This window comes from Meleagris gallopavo, chromosome 16, assembly GCF_000146605.3.
Source record: "Meleagris gallopavo isolate NT-WF06-2002-E0010 breed Aviagen turkey brand Nicholas breeding stock chromosome 16, Turkey_5.1, whole genome shotgun sequence".
NCBI lineage: Eukaryota > Metazoa > Chordata > Aves > Galliformes > Phasianidae > Meleagris > Meleagris gallopavo.
The window spans coordinates 2,914,984-2,923,169 of record NC_015026.2 but is presented as its reverse complement, the minus strand read 5'-3'; positions in this window follow the sequence as shown (position 1 = coordinate 2,923,169).

Sequence of the window (8,186 nt, the reverse complement as noted above, 5' to 3'; positions counted from 1 at the left end):
AAAAAAAAAAAAAAAGGAATAAAAAGGCAGAAGTTCTTCTCTCACTCACGATGCATCCACTCTAAGAGTGAGCAAACTAGCACAGTGTATTGATCACAGAAACTAGTGCCCAGAAGTGCACAAAGTGCATTCTTCTGATTTATGTTACTGGCATATTTTCACTCTCTCCTATCTATTGTCTTCTTTACTCTTCAAGTGTTAGTATTACTGGATAAAATATCTTTTATCTACAATTTAAATATAATTGTATTTTCCAAAACAGGAAAACAGTGCAAAGTTTGCCATTGTGCATTTCTTGTGTTTGCCCCTGTAACACTGCAGGTAATTAGTGTCACTTTGACACCTGAACTTTGAATGTAGAAAGAAATTATGCACTAGAATAAACAATTCTAGTACTATGCCACCCCTGAGAAAGGAATATTTAATCTGATAGAGATTAAAAGTAGAGAATTTGATAGAAAATAGGCTGGGATCTATGGAAACAGTGATGTTAACAGTTATGCCTGCAGTAATACATATGCATATATATGTATAGGACTTCTTTGTGCCCAAGTAACATCTTTAGCTTGCTTTTAAAAATTGGATTTAATAAGTTCACGCCTTTTCCAGATCTTTCTTACACTCTTAGCAAGTGAATTACATGGGCGAACAAATCTGTCCTAGGGTATAGTGATTTTTCTATCTCAGACCTGGCGATCTGAGTCAGAAACTGCAAATAAACTGTTGGAATTGAAAAACTGTCACTGGTTCCCATCTCAGGCCTATTTATGAGGTGCATTGAGGATGTGGAAGAGACAATTTGAAAATAACTTTGGCTCCACAGACAGAGAATTTAAAGAAGTCAGATCCTGCAATTAACTATGTTTTAAAATGCCAACTCTATAAACAGAAGTTTTTATAATATAAGAATTACGGGATGATGAAGGTCTGAAAGGAGATTTGCTCTGTTCATTTTAAAATTGGGTTGACTTCAATTATTTCATCATTGGTGCTGCAGTGTGTGTGGCCTATATAGATAGATATGCACACATATATATACTTTTCTTACTTTGTTCTGCTCTTCCACTGCACTCTTCAGGCTTCCATTCTAACCTTACACCATGATGACTTCTGAGAGTATCAATCCCCAATGTTCTCTTTACTTTGTGCGAGGAGTTCTGATGAAGGGAAGAAAACATACATTCCAAGCCTGTACGAATGACATGTATGAGACATTTGGTGAGCTCCTAGTTTTGAATGCAACAGAGCTCCTTTTTTCTGCTTGAAGATCCGTTATCTCAAATCACTGAAAGTAACAACAACAACAAAAAAAATCCAACAAAAGCCCAAGAAAACTGCCACAGCTGTCAATGTAATTTATCCTGTGCTTTGAATCAGCACCCTGTATGTAGGCCAAGGAAACTTTAGCGCTCTTGCCTGTTCCTTTCCTATAATAAAACCCTTAAAACCAGTGTATTTCTATCAAATGCTGGAGTTTGAATGAAGTAGCGTATTTTGGCAAAAGTTAATGTTGCTGTAATTTGTAACCAACTTAGGCAGATCCTCAGTTACTGAAAGGGGAGCACAGTGAGAGTAAGGGGTACAGGATTTGAATGATGAGTCCTTGCAGTGAACGTTACTTCTGTAAAGAGGCGTTGCTTGAAAGGTTGTCTGACCTCTAAAATGCATTAATCATTCACCTCTGATCTAAATCCATTTCAGAGGCAAAACATTTACATGTTCACTGCTTCCTTTTATGTAATACACAGAGTAGGGCAATGATAACTCTTAATCTTTCCTATTTATTTAAGAATGAAATTAACTTTGTGTGGAACTAAACGTATTTTACAGAATTAGTTTTTGTCAACGGCAGGTACAGTATACTGTCTGAAGTATGTGAATTAGTTATATTGAGGGTGACACCTGTTAAAAATGACCTCTATCTAAAACATTAGGTTTTGGATGCAAAACTGGTATTTTTCTGAAGCCAGCTCTATGAGTGACAATGCAAAATTCACCTTAATAAGCAGATCACTTTATAACTGTTGATAGCTTTTGGCAACATTTTAAATTGAATGGTAGATAAATTAAAATTCCTTTGGCGTTAACTTAGATAACACAGATTAGTAGCCAGAGCCGTCACCCATTCTAGAAGAAGTACAACGCCTTCCAAATTAATTTAAAACAGGAAGGATGGCATTCAGCACTACAGAAAATAACACTGCATTGCAATAGATGTAGTAGAAATGTTAAACAGGATAGGAAACTACACAATAGCAAGGAAAAATCTAATTGTGTTTTTATCAGATAAATTAAAATGGTAATACTTTTGACGAAAAACATAACATGAAACCTGAAGGATAGATGAATTAATATTTACCCACAGCTGGTGGTGAAAACAACTGAGTGACACAGGACAACATTTCCAACTGTAGAAAGTCAAAGTTAGCCCTTCATGAATTCAAATCTTAGCTATTTCTTAAATATCTTTATAAGGAACAGCAAGATATTTGCTTTTTTAAATAATGCTCACATCCAATTATTTTATACAAAGAGATGAAAGAAGCCATTGAAAAAATCTAGTAACTGCCAAATAATGCAATTTACTGGGCTTATTTTTGGTAACTGAAGATCAGCTGAACAGCTAAATACTTATCCATCCCAAGGAGAATGAAAAACAGTGTGCAAAAACTATCCTATAGAGAAAACGTCTCCAACCAATATCAGATGTAGATTTAAAAATCAAAATGGAAACAACGAATTTAAAATACACTCCAATTTATTTGTATTAGGAAGTTAAATGTTCTTGGATTTCAGAGCTTAGAAGTATCTGAGAGTATGAGTGATCAAAAGCAATTTAATGTTGATGTTACAGGATCAAGGCAGTTCTGAAGTCACATTGCATCTTTTTCTTCCTGTTTCAGAAATCCTTCTAATGATCAACTATAAAGAACACTGTGGAATTAGTTCAATTTCTTATTATGCAGGCAGAAGTCAACTTGACTCTGATATGCTGTGTTGCACCTGGAAGGCTTAAATAGCCATAATTTGATTTAACTAGTGAAATGAGAAAGCCTGTCATGGTAAAGAAGAAAGACTGTACGCTAATTTGACAGCATCCTTTTCTTTGCTAGAGGAGCTTTGCAAAGTAATGTCATAGTTCTGGTCACTTCCATTCTTATTGACTATCTTCCTCAATCTTTGTGGCTGTAGGTTGCAAATTATTACTATTTTTTTTCGCATACGTTGTTGTTCCCTGAAAGTACAAGGCCTTATTTGATATCATTTCTAAAATGAAAACAAAGTCTTCCGAATTTCTTAAAGTCAGTATCTCATTTGTCATGACTCATCAGCCACTGGTGAATTGAAGAGTAACAACACGGATCTTACACTGCAGTGTTCGGGATAATACCTGCTGTACTGATATTTAAATATGTTATAAAATGTAGAACATTTATTTTCCATTCTAAATTTCCAATATGCTATAAAAACAGTGCAAACCATATAATGGTCAAGAAGTGTTTTGAAAAATAATAACATTGGAATATCTTACTCCATTTCCAAAGAATGAATGCAGTGTGGATAAATCGCCAGAATCTGAAATACAACTTCTTTTCCTGTAGGTCATTAAGGTCATGTCATGAGCAATAGCACACAAAAACACCGTTTACAACAAGACCAGCAAATAGAGTAAAATCAGATTTTCCTTCCTGAATTGGAATTCCACTAGCCATTTGAGCATTAATGATACGATACCTGCTAAAAGTTTCATTGTGTTAACTGTATTTTGAGATTTACCAGTAAACAATGCTGTAAATGTAATAACAATCATAAAGCTTTCCACAGACTTACAAGCATATAATGGACTTAATATAAAATCAAGGCTAAAACTGACCAAACTACTCATCCAGCAATAAAACCATTTCCATGGGCAGTAAGATACCAATGATTAGCTTCTTGATATTCATTAGATAAAGGATCTGTTTTCATTTTCAACCTTAAGTATCTAATTAGCCCTCTCCCAAAGACAATATCTGAGGAGAATGTTTTCTCGGGCTAACACAGATGTCTCACATGATCCCCCATGGCAGAATGCTACATAAAGTAGTGCTTTGTAGTGTAGAATCAGCATGCTGTGCGTGTTTTGGTGCTCTGGGTGTCATCTTCAATGCCAACAAATAGCAAAATTTCCCAGAACCAGCAGTGTCGTAGGATTCCTTGTTGGACTCTCAAGTACTCGAGCAAACTCTAAGCACAAAAAGTTTTTGAATGTGTAGATCTAGATGGCAGCATATGTCCTTTTCATATACTCGTGAATCTCTTCCAGTAATGAGAGCTGTGCTGAGAGGGTGAAGGAATGTTTATGGGGAAATGCATATGTATTCAAATGGCAGAAATATTTCTGAGTAGTTTGACCTTAGAATTCACTTTGCAAGATGTTCACATTTCAGGCACATGGTGAATTGTGTCCCCAGTCACTCCAGAGCTCTCTGCAGCACCTTTGTCTTCATGCTTTTCCCTGCTCCAGCGTGGGTTCTCTCCACACTTGAAGCACCACTCTGCTCCACGTGTGTTCACAGGGTTGCTGCTCACAACACTTCCCTCACTGCAGGCCTTTCTGAAATCAGCTTCCCTGCAGCACCGAGAGGCTGAGCTGTACCCTGGTGGTGCCTGGAGCCAGGAGAGCCCCCACCTGTTCTCACAAAGGCCCCAAAGCCCCGCTGCAGCCAAAGCTTTGACATCTACACCTCATCCAGAAGGAAATCTCCCTGTGTGAAATGAAGGCAAGAAACTAAACTAGGTATCTGTCCCATCCTCTTTGTCTCTGAAACGAGAGTCTGGGGAAAACTGGCAGCAGACCTGGATGTAGAGTCTGTCTGATTTACAAATTCACGCTGAGGTTTAGCATTGCTAATAACCAATGGATTCTTTTTCTCTCTTGGTTGTCAATTTGCATATTCAAATTTAAAAAAATGAGGCAGTTTATAGAAAGGAAACAGAAAATCAAATAATTTACAAGCTGACTTAGTGCATTGCACAGAAGCCTGTCAGGTGTTTCTAACCAAGTAATAAAAGCTGCAAGACCATTTGACTCCTGGGTGTGTTGTCCCTAGGCAAAGTATTGCACATACATTCAATTAGCTTTTGCAGCACACTAATTTGAGCTTATGAGGCATATTGTCCCCACAGCAAAAAAAATGCTACAGAGCTATTGTAGTGTAGCGTACAACTCAGCCTTACATGATTAATGAGGTTTTAGAATTACTGCTAGCTCATATGCAAGCAGATACATAAGTTACACAAATTTAAGTTCTAGGTGGCCAGTTCTTCCTGTGCTTTGTGTCATTGCTTGAACTTTTCTTTATCTGAAATGTGAAGTTTATTTGAATAGGAGCAAACTCTAACATTTTGGAACAAAGAAACATGTAGAAGAACTTGATGTAAGACTTGGGAGTGGGTGATATGTTTTGTGGGAAGAAGTCTGCAAGAGGTGTACTTTTGGATTAGGAGGGAAGATGTGATATTCATTAATAAATTCAGTATGATCTCATTCATTGTGAGGAAGAAAACGCTTACCTTATTTCCTTTGAAGTTAAGAACTTTACTGTTGGTACTGATTTGAGTTTTTTTTAGCATTTAATGCTCAATATGGCTGTATTAACAAGCTTTTTCTTTCATTTTACATTTAAAATGAAAATTTAAATGTGTTCTTGATTTGCATTTTTATAGTAACTGCAGCTAGTTTCTGATTATTTTCTGCTGTTCCTGGGGTGCTGCTTGATTTCCAGAAATGTAAATTTTCCATAGGTCTCCCTGAAGAAAAACTCATACCCTAGACAATAGTCGTTACCTGACCCAAGGATGGAATTTGGGCTACACTCATTAGAAGGATATTTCTCTGCCTGTCATGTATGTGTGTACATATGGGACTTGGATAGTGTTCATACGTGGTTGAGCATCTTGAATAAGTAGCTTAGATTTGCAATAGAAGACAAGCATTTCATACGCTGTCATATATACCATTTAATTATTTGGTACTAATGTATACTGACTGTGTACTCTTTAGAAATCAACAATATCACGAATCTGTTCATGCGTTAAAAACTACAAACATCTTTTTTTTTTTTTTTTTTTTTTTTCTTTTTTTCTTTCACTTACGCACCTAAGCAACACAAAGACTGGGTATTGTTCCAGGCACAGTTATGCAACTTTAGGTAAAAGAAAATATTACTATAATTAAAATGGAAATGACAGTTAACTTTGATGATTGAAGAAATATCCAAAATATTTCAAGAAATCTTATTTTATTGCAGATATATGGAGTATGATAATACTTCCATATTTTTCTCTTCAGCTAATGTGAAGAAGGTAGAGTCAAAATGTTATTAATATGTAACTTACAAGTAATATAAGCATAATATATAGATATGTTATGATAAATGTAGATAAAATATATGTAAAGTTGAGGTGAAAGAGGGGATAAAGCATAATATTTCTCCAAGCAAATCAGTAATTAAGTGTTTTCGGTGTCTACCCAGTCTGGACCAACAGGAGGCCTGATATCATAACACCAGCAGAGATGTTAGTAACTCACTTGTAAGTAATTTAGTATTTCACAGATTCATTTCCATCAACAAAACTAAAACACGTGAAAGTCTGATCCTGTGTCTTTTGAAATTTTGTCATTGATTTTAAAGACAGCTGTATCAGGTCTTCGGTAGACCTTTAAGTGACATAGCGTCTCGCTCATTTATTTCTTCTGGCTACACTTTAAAGCTGAATAAAAACTATACTTGAGCACAAAAGGAAAAGAGGGAAGGGAATGATAAAGTCTCTGTGATCCAGAGAAGATGTGTTTCTGCCTTTGAGGCTGTGCTACTTTGACAGGAGAATAAAAGCAAAGGACTTGCTCATGTTTATAGGATGCCTATCCCAGAGTGCACTTTGTATCCTGGCTACACAACAAAACAGCTCATCAGCAAAAAGCCTTCTAATAAATCTATAAAGACCTTTCAGCCTTTTCCATTTTGTTTCAGTGATTTTTCAAGCAGCTTTGTAAAACCATTCCTGCCGCTCCCCATTTTATAAAGTAGTGGTCAATGTAGAGCATGGAGGAAGGCAGTTTGTTTTGTAGTGTTTTCAGTGATTTATAATTTAGCCAGTACTGAACTCCTTTATTTATTCCAAACAAACATTGGTTGCTAGTTGAGCCTGGCTAATTCATACCTTGAATTAGGTAATTTCGTTTCAGGACATTTTGTCCTCTGCTACGGTCTTATTCTTCCTCATTGGTAGACTATGGTCCCCTCCTCCTCTTTCCCCCCCTTCCTCAAATCTTTCACATTTAACTGGTTACACAGCTAGGAATATAACACTTCAAAGGTATAAATAATAATGAGCTCCTTTAATAAAATCAGACATAAGTTATGCAGCAGATGTCAATTATAATGGATTTTAAAGGTTTTGATCTAGAACCTGGGTGGCATTACATTTAGACTAATAACTGTAACTATGATTTATGTGTTTGCAACTGAAATGGTTTCAGTGCTTCGATATACGTCCAAAGTAAAATTTATAGTCTGCTACAGAATGTATAAATAATGAACAGCCATATGTCATATTGCATTTAAAAATTTGACTTCTTCCACAGCCAGCATAAGGTAAAACGAATTAAAATTTTAAGTTCATTGGGGATCGAGTTACTCTTTAATACTTTAAAGGAGCTCCACAAATGCAAAACTGATTGAATTACTTTTTTTCCCCAGTAAAATATAAGGTGTTTTTAACTTTGCAGGCATATTCAAATTAATCCTATGCAAAGAGTAAACATGTGCTGATGAAATGATTTCTTTTCTTTTTAAAAATAATTGTCAAGTTTTTCTTAGTATAACTATGATAATGACTGTTGACAAAGAAGCGCCGTACAAAGGATTTAAGTGGAAAGAGGAAATACTGTAAATTTTCAAATGACCAAACCCCAAGTGCCAATTTAATGCTAGAAAAAAAATTCTGTAATCTATTTTGATAAGGTGACCTGCATTTGACTGTATGGATACATCTGACTTTGTGAGATATTCTAGTTGGTCATTTGAAAATAAAAAAGTGCACCTGACTAATATTTTTGGTCCACTTGCAGCAGAAACACCACCTAACCCTCCATTATGTCATATTGTTTTTTGTAAATCCTTTTCCATTGTTTTTTTTTT